The sequence below is a fragment of the Misgurnus anguillicaudatus genome, chromosome 3 (genome assembly GCF_027580225.2).
Source record: "Misgurnus anguillicaudatus chromosome 3, ASM2758022v2, whole genome shotgun sequence".
NCBI lineage: Eukaryota > Metazoa > Chordata > Actinopteri > Cypriniformes > Cobitidae > Misgurnus > Misgurnus anguillicaudatus.
Window position 1 is genome coordinate 27,468,034 of NC_073339.2, and position 16,571 is coordinate 27,484,604.

At 37.9% G+C, this 16,571-nt stretch overlaps 1 long non-coding RNA gene across 1 annotated transcript; it reads right to left on the bottom strand.

The window, feature by feature from the left end:
- Window positions 1–13,768: 13,768 nt before the first annotated feature.
- Window positions 13,769–16,445, bottom strand: LOC141362048 (uncharacterized). Its single transcript, XR_012368015.1, has 4 exons — window positions 15,596–16,445; window positions 15,458–15,512; window positions 15,251–15,377; window positions 13,769–14,673 (listed from the first exon to the last, which is right to left on the bottom strand). It is a non-coding gene; the product is annotated as an uncharacterized lncRNA (long non-coding RNA).
- Between the last annotated feature and the right edge of the window lie 126 nt (window positions 16,446–16,571).

A 16,571-nucleotide genomic window follows, 5' to 3' on the forward strand; every position in this document is an offset into this window, starting at 1 on the left:
CCGCAAGGACAACGAATCAAATATACAACATGTGTAGAGACACAGGTAATCACAGACTTAATCATGAATTTTTTTCCCGTTCTGGGATGACAAAAGAATGATGTTTTTGTGGTGTTGTAACATTGAGCGCAACTACCACACCGATAATTGCCACTTGGTAAAGGACTCAATAATCTTTGTGATGGAATGGGAGTATCACCTTGAAATCGTGCATGAACTAATAGATCTTTTAAATTCTTCGCCCGTTTATATACAATCAGTGGAGGATGTTGAAAAACCGTACTGAGTTCAGGATCTGAAGATAACAAATGCCAATATTTTTTGAAAACAGATCTCATGACAAAAGAATTTGAAGAGTAGGTCGTAATGAATGAAAAAGAATGTTTCTTTACTTTTTTTGTTCTCTTTTTTAATAATTCAGCACGTGTCTTATTTAATGTAATATTAAAAGGCTCCTCGATCCATTCAACCGGATACCCTCTTTCTAAGAATCTCTTCCTCATAATTGTCGATTTTTCAATAAAATCTGTGTCTGAATGACAGATTTTTCTCAATCTGAAAAATTGACTCTTAGGTAGGCCTTTTTTGAGAGGGGTAGGATGAAAGCTAGTCGCTAATAACAGCGTGTTCCGATCGGTATCTTTAGTGTATAAAGTAGTGCTCAAATGTCCATCATTCTTTTGGATCCACATATCTAGAAAATTGACTTTTTCATCATCAACCTCTAGAGTGAATTCCAAACTGTCAACAAAACCATTCAAAATAGACACAAAATCACAAACCTCATCTTTTTCTCCCACAAAAATACAAAATATGTCATCAATATACCTGTACCATTTAATGATACGAGAATAGAAAGGATTGGTTACAGAATTAAAGACATAACATTTCTCAAAAAAAAACAATATACAGATTGGCATAATTCGGGGCAAAAATCGAGCCCATTGCCGTACCACTTATCTGGAGATAGAAGTCTTTGTCAAAATTGAAATAATTGTATTTCAGCACATATGAGGCCATCTCGATCAAAAAATCCGTAGGCGGTGTAGTTTCCCACGTCTAGAAAGATAATATCTTAGGGCATCAAGACCCCTCTCATGTGAGATGTTAGTATATAAACTTGTAATGTCCAGAGTCAATAATAGGGCGTTATCAGGTAGATCGCAGATTTCAGAAATTTTGTTCACAAAATCCGTAGAATCCCTAATGTAAGTGGGTAAATCCTGTACAAACGGTTTAATAAAAAAATCCACATAGTGGGACAAAGGAGATAAAAGAGAGTTTGTCTGTGCCACAATTGGTCGGCCAGGTGGATCGACCAGTTTTTTATGTATCTTAGAAAGAGTGTAGAATACAGGTTTAATGGGATATTGACAGTATAGAAATTGAAATTCTCTTTGTGATATCCAACCCCGTGCTTTTGCATTCTCTAAAAAAGCAAGGATATCAGTTTGGTACACATTGGTCGGATCATTTGGCAGTTTTTTATAAAATCTCGGGTTTTGTAGTTGCGAAAGGATTTCTTGCTGATATTTGCTCTTATCCTGTACTACAATAGCCCCTCCTTTGTCTGCTGGTTTTATAATAATGTCTGGATCATTAATTAACACCCGTCAAGGCTTTTTTCTCATTTAATGAGAGGTTCTGCGGACTATAGTTAGTCAAAGTGCAAGTCTTCATAACGTCTTGCTCGACCAAACGACAGAATGTATGTATCGTATGGTTAGACACTTGTGGACAAAAAGTACTTTGTGGTCTAAAAGGGGAGCAAGTGGAAACTGACACAGATTTTGAAAAGAAATATCGTAATTTCATTTGTCTAAAGCACTTGAATAAATCCACCTTTAGCCCAAAAGCATTGACGCCACTACAAGGAACAAATGACAATCCTTTTGACAACACACTTGTTTGTTCATCAGTAAGTTCTTTCGCAGAAATGTTAATTACCGTTTTTTTGAGAAGCTCCGTGTCGATGGGCGTGAGTTTCTTGGAGGCTCTGGACCCTCGTCGGCATTTCTTTTTCTGTAACGACTGCGTGTCGGAATGTGCTTGCCCAAAAAAGCCATAGAGCCATGAGCACTCGAGTCGCTGTCCATCATCAGTTCACTTTCCGTGGAATCACTAGTTCCCTGGTGTGGGTCTCTTCCTCTCGTGAATCTCTGAGCGCGAGACATACCTCCAGTGCGTCCCCGGGTTGCCCGGACAGTTGGATAAGAAACTCTCTGTTGAGATTCATTGGTGGCTGCTGGTGACGTTAGACCGATATCCCAAGAATAAACCTCATTCCGGAGATAGTCCTCTATATCCCGCTTGTATTTCTTGAGTTTTATCTCCTTCAGATACTCTCTATATTTATCAGTCGAAGACTTGATGAAAGAAAGAGTAACGTCGAAATCAATTTGCGGGGTCGATTTAATCTTATCCTCCAATTCCACAATATTTGCATGAGTCTCATTCACATCAGCAGACACTTGCTCAATAATTAAGAGCATCAAGTCCATAGAGCACTTGTTAAGAATCTCGCTCCATCTCGTTAAAAATACCTTGTTCTCTTTACACAATGTGGGGGGCTTTTGAATTCTCAACCCTCGTGGAATTTTCTTGTTCCTCCAGTATTCACTTAAAGTGGAGCCATGCATTTTCAGGCGTGTTTCCTTGTGATATAGTTTTTCAAGTTGTACTGTATGTTCGTCCTGTGAAAGGTTGAAATCAGAGTCTGAAGCTGGAAAAAGAATCTTTTCCGCATCTTCTCACGAAAATGCCAATGTATTGGCGCAATTTTCAGTCAAACTATTAATTTCTTGAAACGAAGACATGATCTCTTGGTAGCAAGCAAGAGGGTGCGTTAACGTGTAGTTCTCTCAATCAGCAAACCAATGAGTGAACAAAATTCAATCACTTAAACGTCGCACACCTGTGTGCGATAGGTGCGTAGGAAAAAAGGACTCGAAAGTCCAAATAGACAGATAAAAAAGAGAGGTCCCGCACACTATCCACCTGCAAAAAACTGAAAAGATTTATTGCAACGTTTCGATCTTTCGATCTTCTTCAGGCATCAAAACATCTATTACATACATTTGTCACTTCCGTGTATTTAAAAAGATTATCTTGACCAATCACATTGTCAAGGTCAAAACTAAACCAATCACAATGAGCAATAAAAAATCATCATAAGCTCATCACAACCAATCACAGTGAATGGAAAAATACATCATCATAAACTCATCACATTACAATAAATGGTAGAACTAATAAACTCATCATATTACAATGAATAATAGAATATAATCTCATAAACTGGTCATATCACAATAGATAGTAGAACACATCCTCACAATAAAGGTCAATGAATGGTAGAATATTGGCATTTGTTATCTTCAGATTCTTAACTCAGTACGGTTTTTCAACATCCTCCACTGATTGTATATAAACGGGCGAAGAATTTAAAAGATCTATTAGTTCATGCACGATTTCAAGGTGATACTCCCATTCCATCACAAAGATTATTGAGTCCTTTACCAAGTGGCAATTATCGGTGTGGTAATTGCGCTCGATGTAACAACACCACAAAAACATCATTCTTTTGTCATCCCAGAACGGGAAAAAAATTCATGATTAAGTCTGTGATTACCTGTGTCTCTACACATGTTGTATATTTGATTCGTTGTCCTTGCGGACTGGGGTATGTTGGCAAAACTTCACGTCAACTAAAGCAAAGAATCAGTGAACATAAAAGCACCATCAGGAGAAAAGATTTAAATTATCCAGTCGCGGCACACTTTCTATCTCATAATCATGATGTGTCAACCTTACGGTTTTGTGGGATAGAGGTAGTCAGAATGCCACCTAGAGGCGGAAACATTGAATTGCTCTTACAGAGACGAGAACTCTTTTGGATTTTTACTTTAAACACGTTATCTCCTTTCGGGATGAATGATGAGGCAATTTATAATGTAATGTTATAATCTTAAATGTATGAGGAAACATTATTTATTATGATGGTGACTGTATGAAGATGTATTCTACCATTCATTGACACTTATTGTGAGGATGTGTTCTACTATCTATTGTGATATGACGAGTTTATGAGATTATATTCTATTATTCATTGTAATATGATGAGTTTATTAGTTCTACCATTTATTGTAATGTGATGAGTTTATGATGATGTATTTTTCCATTCACTGTGATTGGTTGTGATGAGCTTATGATGATTTTTTATTGCTCATTGTGATTGGTTTAGTTTTGACCTTGACAATGTGATTGGTCAAGATAATCTTTTTAAATACACGGAAGTGACAAATGTATGTAATAGATGTTTTGATGCCTGAAGAAGATCGAAACGTTGCAATAAATCTTTTCAATTTTTTGCAAGTGGATAGTGTGCGGGACCTCTCTTTTTTATCTGTCTTTTGCCGATTAAAAAAGCTTAATCCACTCATTATTTCAGATTTAAAAGTCTACTTGCTGTCCGGATGACAGACTTTACATTACAGCTTTGCGTTTTTTATATCCTGAGTCAGGTAGAGCTTTGCTCATTCAGTATTAGCACTGCTTTTTGCTACAATCTCTGTGCAAACTGTTTAGATTTTTGTAAAGATATGGTCTATTAATTGTAAGATTATAAAAAAATGGGATAAAGAAAAAATGAAGCGGCGCCTGGTCGTGACAATAGCCAGCTGTTATCGCCAAAGAAACCGGAGGCACGCTGAAACAGCACTCGAGCTTTGCGCTAGCGGCCGTTTTTCGATCGACTCGGGTTTTACACACAATATTAATCAGACTTGGGACCCGAAGTAATGAACTAGGACCGACCCGGACCCGACTGACCATTTAAAATATAAAACCGGAACCGTACGGGTCCAGCGTCCTCAGTGAAGAAAGACCTCTAATGGTAAAACTCTGCTCAAGTTCAGAAACATGAAAGGATACAATGTGACACTGAGGTTGCTTCGCGTCGCACCCAATTCATTGAGAAACAGAGAGCACGTGAACGGACACTCAACGGGAGAGACACAACGTGCTTGCACGCAAAATGAAGCCAACTTGGATGCTATAAACACATATGCACATAAGCATATGCGATCATTTTGGTCGCAGTGTAGTTCCCTGGCTGCTCAGTTACCTCAGTATGTGCTGCAGTTGATCCAGTTTGCCGCGCTGGATGATGAGTTTATGACGCGTGCATCATCTTCACGGTCACCCGGCCCCCACCTTTCTCTCGCTCGCGCTCTCTCTCTCTCTCGCTCTCTCCAAAACACGGGTCATCCAGTCGAGTTCAGAAAATACGGAAATTCGTAAAGTGATTTTTTTTACCTGGGCGGGTCGCAATTTACCTGGGCGCACCGCCCAAGTAGAGCCTATGTATGGGAAACACTGTTTTAAGTATATTTCATCGGTACTTTTATCCCCATTATGTTATACTAAAACATGATTGCTGCTATTACACTACAAGTATATTATATTACAATTCAGTTCAAGTGCAGTTCAAAGGATCTTTATTTTTAACACAAAATTACAAACAAAAACAGATACTGGCAAAGTAGGAATCTTGAACAGTCCACTTTTTTTTAAATGCCAAGAAGAGAACAATGGCAAAATGTACTATAAAAAACTAGTCTAGCTTTGACTTGAGCTACTTGAGGCCTTGTAGCTCTCGTTGTTACACTTCCTCCGTAGAAGGGCCCGGATCTCTGCCACCTCAGTGTTGGGGAATCGCTCCCTCACTGCATCTGTGAAAACAGGAAAAGAGACATGGGCATGAATTAAAACAAGATAGACATCTATAACATTGAAAAACAATCACTCATGACAATGGATTTGGATTCATAACTATGACATTACTGTACCTATAATTGCATTGTTTTTTTCTGGCTCAAGCTGCTCCTTCAGCTCGCCTTTTTTTCCTTTCCCTGTGAGGGTTGCTTTGGCCAAAGTTTCCCTGCCAAACACCAATGTGGCCAGTTCCTGTGTGAAGAGGGACATCCTCCTCCCACTCAGCCTCTGATAGAGGCGTTTTGAGAATTGCACTGATGAGTTGCCCAATGACACCTGTAAAACACACAAGCAGATTAAGACAAAAGGTAATTTACAAACGCTTCTCTATAGGGCAGGTTGGGCTGTGTCTTGGCTTAAAGGGGCAATACGTAGGATTTACCCCCAATCTAGTGGTGGAATTGTGCTCTCTAGCGCCTCCCCTTTCCAAATGCGTGTTGCAACTACAGTAACCGTTATGTAATCACTGATCTCCTTGTCTGTTGCAGCTGGTTCACGTGTTCTGAATGAAAACGCGTTGTGGAAACGCGTTGGTAGGCTAGTGCTTTTTGTCCCTCTCTGCTATTATAGTTTATCAATACGGCGGAACGATATGAATGCCTCCTTGGACTTACCCGTTCAATGTAAGTAAAGAGGAGAAATTCTAAGCTTATAAAGAAAAGTCAGATTACTGGCAGAGGTCATTCGACACCAACGACGACATATTTATGATTAAAACTTGATAACCTGCGCGAGGGCGTGGATGTACTGAAGAGCTATTTATTTACATAATTTAAATTACTGTTAGTTTAAATGTACTTACATTAAACAACTATACATCATTAAAAAGTGTTTTGATTTAAGATTTAGTTTTTGACCTTTATTTTAATCTGAGAATCCTAGTAACAGTAATTTCTTCATTTTTGTCAGGCGTTATGAAAATGAAAAACGGTACATACCTTTAATTTGAAATATAACCCTCAGCCGCACTCATTGATAAAAATACTCCTCCGTGATCGTCATGAAAGCACTCGATAAAACAACATCCATCGGGGCTTTTAATTCAAAGTCTGCATATTTGGAGAAATATTACTTCAATTTTATATGTTTACTTCAAATTTCTGCAGGGGGGGTAATATTTCACCCATTTTTATACCAAACATGGCGATATGAGTAAGTTTGAGTCTGCAGTCATTCACACTCAGTTTGTTTCATTCATACGTGAAGCCGGAGGGCGCTAAAGTCTGAAAGTGTCAATATGAAACTTTTATAAAAAGAATAAGACGTCAGAGCTCAGCAGCAGCTGTCAGTCAGACGTGAACTTGAACAGTGACCTGCAACGAGCGATCGCTGTTTTTATAATAACATGCAAATAAAGATGTTTTGATGTTTTGAAACATGGAGACAATAAACACGATTAAGATTATATATGGTTTGTCTGTATTTTTAACGCTATATCTGGTATTTTCATAACAGTACTATATATTATAATGCTATGCTAAGCTAACAGCATAAATAGCATACAATTGTTTATTTTCGGTCTTATTTTATGATCCAAAGCCACATCAGATCACGCATGATTGTTTAAGCACTCGACTTTTGATGTTATAAAGTGAGTTTTATTATAAATGCTTTTATTTGTCGTGTTTTGATGGTATGCTAAGCTAACGTACTAGCTGTTCTGTAAACATCTGCTGTCTGGAGATATGAGATATATGTTTCTAGGAATAATTTCGACTGGTAAAGCTTCTTTAAGGTAAGTTTATTTTTGTAAGAAAGGAATTTAATAAAAAGAAAGTGAATTGAGACAAAAGGAGGAAATAAAACACTAAATAGAATGTATGAGTAATTATTCATAATAATAATAAAATAAACATTTAGACAGCCATATCCAGGATTAAAAGTTGTTAATGACTCATTCGGATGCTTATTTAATGAGTCTGTTTAAAACCCGGAGCAATAGGACAATAAACTGAAAGGATGTTGTGAGATATAAATAAACAAACATTAGCTTAGCATTTTTGCTGTTTTCTCTAAATAAATTTACATGACATGGGTCTAAAAAACATTTAATAAAATACAGAGTTTTAGAGGTATCATCTTCAGATTTAAAACAGAACATGGTCAGTCCTGTGGCTTTAACTGCAGAGCATTTCTAGATTGTTCCAAGGCCATTTTTCATTTAGTTTTTCATAACAATATTTCATATATGTTTTGTGGAGTTAATAAACAAGTATAATTTAAGCTCTCTATAACAACTTTTTCATTATGACAGTAACTAATGTTCACCTCTTAATAAACTTCCAAGTGTCTGCTTTCAAATGAGACCAAACTTATGCTTTTAGTGCAAAGACTTCATAAACTGTATCTATTTTAGTTTGGCTATGACAGTTTTTGTGGGGGGGTTCGGAAAATGGAATGAGGGCTAACAGGTTAAAGACATTGATTTTGATTAATAAAACACTTAAAATCCTACTTACAGTCCCTTTAAAGTGTTTTAACACAAACAGTACCTGCACGATCTTGTAAGTAGGGATGCTTAACGATCAATCTATAGCAGAATAAAAGTTTTTGTTTACATCATATATGTGTGTGAACTGTGTATAATACCTTTGTATAAATAAATCCACAAACATGCATGTATATATTTAAGAAATGTTTACATGTTTATATTTATTTGTATGTTCATGTATAATTTATATTATATATAAATACTTAATATATATAAAAAATGTTCTTAAAATTATACATGCATGTGTGCATATTTATATATACATATTTATTATACACAGTTTACACACATATATGATGTAAACAAAAACTTTTATTCTGCTATAGATTAATCGCGATTAATTGTTAAGCATCCCTACTTGTACGTTTTTTTTATGTATGCTTATTGTACGCAATCATAACAAGGACAAAACAAGGATTGGTTTAAGGTCCTTCAGTCATACCATGTCTTCTTCACTGCCAGTGTGACTGCCAGTGTGTGGTGAGTCGCTTTGGCTGGCATAGCATGCATGTCTGACTGACATGAATGTTCCACTCACTCAAAGCCACAGGGCAGTACCGTATTAAGTTGCACTTTTTTCATAGTTTGGCAGGTCCTGCGACATATAGTCAGGTGCGACTTATGCCGAGTTCAGACTGCACGATTTTAGCCCTGATTTTGACTCGCCGACAGGTTTTGAGAAATCGCCGACAAATGGCCGAAATCACAGCAAATCGATGCTCGTGCATGCGAGTGACAATCACACAGTATGAATTATAAAAGACGCGTTCTGAGAGAATCGCAGACGAGTCGCCGACACCCGTGAGATATTTGGCATGCTAAATGTCTGGACCGGTCGGCGATTCAAAATCATTCCATGTGAAATGTGTTTTGACTGACAATAACATTGGCGATGACCTACATCCAATGAGAGAGCAACATACAGGACAGCTGGAAGTTCGGGGAGGAGTCTCTCCAAACATTTCCTCATTCATAATTTTTATATCTTCTTCTTTCTGCTGCAAATGCGCGCACATGCAATTTGTATGGTAAACTTCTTGCAGGTGACCATTTTCAATAATAATCCCAGTCTTACGTGAGAACTCCGGTCTTGCACGCGTGACCTCGCGCTGTTTCCTTCGCGTCACTTCTCGCGTTCATTTGGTTGTGAGACGTAGTTTGCAGACCGGGAAAAAAGTTATTGGCGATTCTTCTTACGGTAAAGTCATGCAGTATGAAAACCCCTGTCGCCAATCCATCATGCAGTCTGAAACAGCAGCGACTGAATGCTTTCCCAGATAATCACGCAGTGTGAAACCACAGGTGACCCGACTAGTTTGAAAATCATACAGTCTGAACTCAGCATTATATGTCAAAATTAAATCATACTGACTAACATGAACCAAAGGAAAACATTACCCTCTACAGCCAAGAGAGGGCACTATATGTTGCTCCTGTAGCCTACCCCTGAAAAAAACTGTTTACTAAAACAAGCTCTAAGCGAATATGTGCGAAGTCACTTCTTGTTGATGTTTGAACTGTTTTCAAACAAACGGAGCATAGCTAACGCCTCCCCCTCCCTCTCGTGCTTTCATTAAACACCCAACCCCCACCCCCAAATCCTTCTTGTCGTTTATTGGCTGGAACACTTTGTTATGTTTCGTGGTGCTAGGTTTGGCCACTGTGTTGTTATTGCCGTTTGTGGAGCCTGAGCTGTCTACAAAGATCGCGTTTTTTACAGTTTGATCAGCAGTCAGGTAGCAAGTGTTGTGGCAAAAAGTCTTAGCTTGAATCTTCATAAGAAAAAATACTCAGGAGACAAAGGTTTCAGGTGCCAAACAAAAAATTACTTTATTTGCTTAGCCAACAAAGTTCAGATGATCAAAGAATTACATTAGCATGCATTCAAAAACCATCCCCAGCCTTCTAATTCGTACCTCTCTGACTCCATATTTTATACAGTAAGATCAAACACTTTTTATCTAAGATGACGTATACTCTTCTAATTGGTCTTGGTTTGCCATAATTAATTTATTTGTTTGATGTGCAGCTGAACTCTTCTTCATATCTAAAATGATATATACAGCTGAGCTTCTCAAATCTTAAAATGACGTAGTCTGTTTGTCGGTTATTTCGACCTTGTTTCTCAAAATAATTGTAGCGAAAATAATCAGGGTATAGTCACATGATTGCACCTGGTCTCTTTTAATTAGGAAACTGAGAAAACGAAAGTTAACTAATCTAAAATGACGTCCTCTTGTTTATCGGTTATGTCGACCTTTTCTCATAATAATCGTGGCGAGAACAATCGGGGTATAGTCGTAGGATCGCACCTGGTCTCTTTTAATTAGGAAACTGAGAAAACGAAAGTTAACTAATCTAAAATGACGTCCTCTTGTTTATCGGTTATGTCGACCTTTTCTCATGGCATAATGTAGAAACAACAGGCCTTAGGCCTAATATAATATTAATATAGTATATGATCAATAATATACCCAACAAAAACCACTATATATCTCCCCCCTCATGGACGTCCAAGTCCATCAAACATGAGGGGGTACTCTTAAGAAACCCATCACATAATGAGAGTGCTGCAGCAGAACGTCGTCGCACATGATGTTATACTAGCTAAGAGCTTTCATGGATAAAAGTTCCATGTACAGTAGATCCTAACACAGACGCAGTTAAGATGCAGCACTCACGCCCTTAAGAGAACAAGAACCAAAAACCTTCCCAAAAATGGCACCATTCTTATTTGTTTAAGTGAATATATTAGCTTAAAGGAAGGAAAAAAAAGATTCTTGGACCCTGTACATACTAATGGAACGCAAATATGAAAATGTCCAAACAATTAATATCTCATTATTTGTAATCAAGAAAAAGAAAAACACCTGTGACATCAACTTCAGTAACTTTAAAAGGTGTAAAACTTATCATTATTAAAGAATGCAAAAAGAAATTATATCAATCAAAATAAGCCAGTAATCATGATCAGTAGTAAATATATTGATTAATTAAAGATGTGCTCAGTGCAGGTAAAGAGATACAACAGTAATGTAATACAGCAGTGACAATTCAGTAGTGTAATATATCAGTAATCAAAACATCTAGACAATCTACTTTTAATAATATAATGGTGATGTGTGTGACTTTAGTGCAACGATTATATTTCCAGCGACTGCACAATGATGGACTTTCGTTCTCAGAGGAACCCCTAGCTTTTCCGGTCACCAGGGGCGCTATCTGAGACACTCTTTAGTGTAGTCGTTGAGGTGAAGTTGTGCTCCGATATCTGTGTTTCGTAATACAGTCTATGTGTATTATATGGTATATTTCACATCTTTACATTGTCCCCCGTTGTGCGACCGAGCTAGACAATTTGTCCCCTGGATTTTATATATCTAAAAATGACACCAGGACCTACAGTCACCACACAAGAGTGGAAATCAAAGATGAAAACAAAGATTAAAAACAAAATTTCTCTAACTTCCTGCCTACTCAGGACTAATGATATGTAACTAATACTGAAAAACAATAAAAGAAATACAATTACAATCTAGCTCCCTCACTAACCAAACGTATCACAAAAAGATGGAAAACAAAGAAACAAAAGAATGTAACATTTTAATATATAGTTTCATAAGTATTGTCAGCTGGTGGTGTGGTGTCAACTAACGATGTAGTATGTATGTTTAGCATTAGGCCGTCAGGATTTTGGTATAGACTTAGTCCTGTTTGTACTGCCATCTGCTTGGCAGTTGCCTTAGCCACCACAGACCTGAAGATAGGTAGAACACAACAGAAGAGCAAGAAAAAAAACAACAATTGCAATACCACATGAAATAGCAAGTTTGGTCAGCCAAGCTTTCCATGAACCAAAGACCGAAGCAAACCAGTTATCAATTTTCTCATCAGTGCCCGCATTAATTTTTACTTCTTCTCGCAACTTTTTCAGTTTACCCATTATATTCGTAAAGGTGCTATTTGGCGCTGTATGGTTTGGAATGAAGGTACAACAGTCTTGCGAAAACATCACGCAGACTCCACCCTTCTTCGCTAATAGCCAATTAAGTGCCTGTCTGTTTTGCCAGGCCATTTTGCTAGTAGGGGCTAATTGTTCCCCTATAGCTGCCAATGCATCATCAGTGTAGTTAATGAATCTCTGCTGGTTGTAGTATAGATAATTAATCCATTCAACATTTTTGTTGGGCGTTATCCATATTCAGTGATGGGCAGTAACGCGTTAGAAGTAACGCGTTACTGTAATCCGATTACTTTTTTCAAGTAACGAGTAAAGTAAGGGATTACAATTGCAAAACCAGTAATTAGATTACTGTTACTTTCCCATTAGCAGGCTGCGTTACTGCGTTATTTTTTAATCTTGATTTTGTTTCGTGAGACTCTCTCGTGTCGTGACGCGAGTCGAGTGACAATGACGTATGAGCGCCGCGCCGTCAGTCAGTGTATTGTTGAACGTGAGAAGACAACATGGAGCGCGGAAGAGAACAAGACTATGCAGCGTTCAATGCTTGGAAGTACAGACATTACTTTGAGTTTAACCCAGTTAACGGTGACAAAAACATCAGCGTCCGCTGTACACTCTGCGTGGGAATAAAACTTTTATCTACAGCGAAAGATTCCACCTCAAATCTAAGCAAACACCTAGCAAGCCGGCACAGGAAAGTGAAACTTACTGAAAATATCCCCGAACCCCCAGCTGACATGACCGCTGCGGCTCCATCTCATACACGTTCACGGGAAATCTGATGTAACTTAAAACAACAGACTATATATCTGTATTTCATGGATTATACGCATTTGTGGACAAGCTGACGTGACCGCTGCGGCTCCATCTCATACACGTTCACGCGAAATCTGATGTAAACAACAGACTACTATATTTCATGGATTATACGCATTTGTGGACAAAAATTGTCATTTGATGAATTTTATATTTCATGTGTTATTCATCTGAAACAGACCGGATTCGACTCGCGGTCGTTATAAGGTAAGAAGTCCCGTTTATATTTTGCATGTTGTCATCTGGACTTCTGTAACAAAATAACTTACTACATTTATGATGCTATATAGCATATAACGTTAGCCTATGATATGTATCTCAAAACAGAGACCATACTCTGATGCTAAACCCGTAGACCTTTTAAACGATGTATAGTAATGTTGATATTAATATTATTAATGTTAGCAGGCTTAAAAAACGAATTAGTGCGCGTCGAGAGGTTAAAACAGAGAATGTTTCATTTGATTCAATTTCAGATGATGGATGCAGAAAGAATAGAATTAGGCAGAAAGGTCTTGGACCGGTTGCATAAAGCACCTTAAGTTTTTCCCTTAAGTATGACACTAACCCACAGTAAGAGAATAATTTAAAGGTGTTGCTTACAGTATAATCCCTGAAATGGTTCTCTTAGGTAAGGGTAATCGTTAAATGTTTCACGACAGCGACCCAGGTTTATAAAATACTATTGTTGCCATGGAGATGCAACAAAAAAAGCAAGGGTGTTTTTTCAACACCCTTAAGTTTAAATGAAACATAATGGTGAATTTAAGGGAACATTACACTTAAGGTACTTTATGCAACCGGGCCCTGTTGCTTTATACTGTGTAGCATATTCAGGTCGTGCATCATGTTTTTGAAAAGTAATTAGTAAAGTAACTAGTAAAGTAACTAATTACTTTTGAAAATAAGTAATCAGTAAAGTAACGGGATTACTTTCATTGGGAAGTAATCAGTAATCAGTAACTAATTACTTTTTCCAAGTAACTTGACCAACACTGTCCATATTATAATGGATTCAAATCCTGATTTAATTTCGCTTCTGGCTTTAAATTCATTTGGTATTCCCCTTGGCTGACCAATAGCATCTATCCAAACATTAGGATCATTCTGATATGCTCTCTTAACTCTGCGGGTGGGAGGTACAGGTTCAATAGGGTCATCAAAATTCCAAGTGTGGCAAAGTGGTCTTTTTACAGCAATATTCAACACTCAAAAGATATACAATAGACTACGCCACCCTGGGACTATACCAGGGAATCACAGTTCACTTAAAAATGTTATAAGGAACACAGGTTCATTCTACTGAACAAAGTGAGCAAGAGACGTGGGTAGCAAAATAGAATTTGTTTATTTGTACAAAAGTTTAAAATGCAGAAATAAAAGTAGTCACCCAGCCAATTACTAAAGCTGGAAATCACAATCCACAATAAGGATTCACATTTAATTCAGAGCTGTAGCCTATTGGCATCAGATAGGCTAAAAGAGGGAGCAAAAGAGGAGAATCACACTAAGTGCACACACGCACACACACACTCACTCCAATACCCGTGATTTTATCAGTGGTGCTCACACAGCATAACACAGCACACGGTGAAGGAAAGCCTCACTGCCGTCGGACACACAGCTCCTGTAATTGTGATACAAAACAAAATAAATCAAATCAATAGAAATTAATCAATGAAAACTTATTAAATGCAGGGGAGCAAAAGAAACCCTTCCAACATAAAGAAAAGAAATAAATTCTAGCTTAAACAGCTAGATAATAACACAAAAGGAAAAGGAAAAGAAATTTAAAGACAACAATGTCCAAGAGAAAATCTCAGCATTCTGAATCAGTCCAAAATGAGAAACACCACAAAGGGAAAATGAAGAAATAAATAATCTGAATGAGCGCGGCCCTCGAACTCGTTATTTCCCAACGTACGAGGAAAAGATCTTTAAATACAGTCACAGTAGGAGCAGGTTTCAACCAACAACTCCAAAATCGGGCCGCGCTAAATCACCCAGGACAAAATGATGAAAACACACAGCAAAAATATAAAGAAAAAGAAACGAAAGCAAATCCAGCAGGAACAAAACAGCAGCGTGCTTCTATGTAGTAGGGGAATGCAGCACGCACAGTCTTAGCCCTAACAGATAATATAAGATGATTAGTAAACTAGTTATGGTTTATGAACAGCAATCGGAAATATAAACGCACATACCAAATAACGCAGCCGCTTGCCACACCAAAAAGCAGAGCTGACGTCAGTATCCACGAGATAGAGATGAAGGAGATGCCAAACAGCATATATTAGGTGTCCCAACTCAAACGGTAAACACACGGGAATGCTGCAGTAAAGATAAACATAGCTGACCCCCACACCACATCACCTAAAACCCTCTGGCATTATATATTAAATCTTACATACCTGGAACTAGGCAGTGTAACGAGCCAGACCGCGCGTAATGGTTGTTTACCATAGGCTATAAATGACACAAGCACTAGTGTTACCATACTATAATCCGGTATCAGATAGAGCCGAACGCTAAAGCTAAAAAATGCTTACCTCTACAGTGTACACAGAGTTCCCACAATGACACAAGCGGTGCTAGAATAGACACACAGCTGTGTGTTAACCACAGACCTCTGTTGAATGCCGGTAAACGGGAAGAGCGCAGGCACAGAACAAATGACGCACATCCGGCCTGCACCAAACAGCCATTTATACACACCTCCCCTGCGGGACGATAGGCTACCAATGACATGACGTCACTACAGGGAGGATCTAACTACCCTGCCACACAAGGAAACATAGTTACACCTTGCAGTAGTTTAACTCTAGCACATAAGCCATGCCAATTAATGGGAAGTGTAGATCTTAATTTTGTTCCCCCGCATATCCAAAAATAGTCAGCTACAGCAGTTAATTGTTCAGTGTATAGATATGCTAAAGGGAAAGTGAGTGTTTGAGTTTCACAGGTCTGTATAGTTGTGTGCACATAGGTAGTACTTTCATTAATCACTGCTGTTACTGCAAGGGAAACTGTAAAATTGTCGGTTATGGTTGCTGATGCCCAATCACTAGTCCATGATTTAATTACATCTTTTTGTTTGTGCATACGGGGGTCAAGGTGCCAAATTGTTACACAATTTCCTTCAAAATGTCCTACATTTATTCCCCCATTGTCATGTTATTGATTGAAACTAGGGCCGGGACTCGATTAAAAAAATTAATCTAATTAATTAGAGGCTTTGTAATTAATTAATCTAAATTAATCGCATTTTAATCTCATATAAATATTTGACCTGAGAACATTAAGAAGTATTTTTACATGGATTTTTATGAATAATGACTGAATACATAAGCTTAACAAAATATTGTTTATTTTTGTTCAACCAAGTCGTTGTACCCGGAGTCGGGCTAATCCCAGCTAACAGAAAAAGTTCTAAGAACGTTCCCTGAAAGTTCTTTACGTTCCCAAAAACGTTCTGCCAACGTTAAAAGTGTCCAGTTTTCTTGACGTTCTAAGAACGTTTTTGTG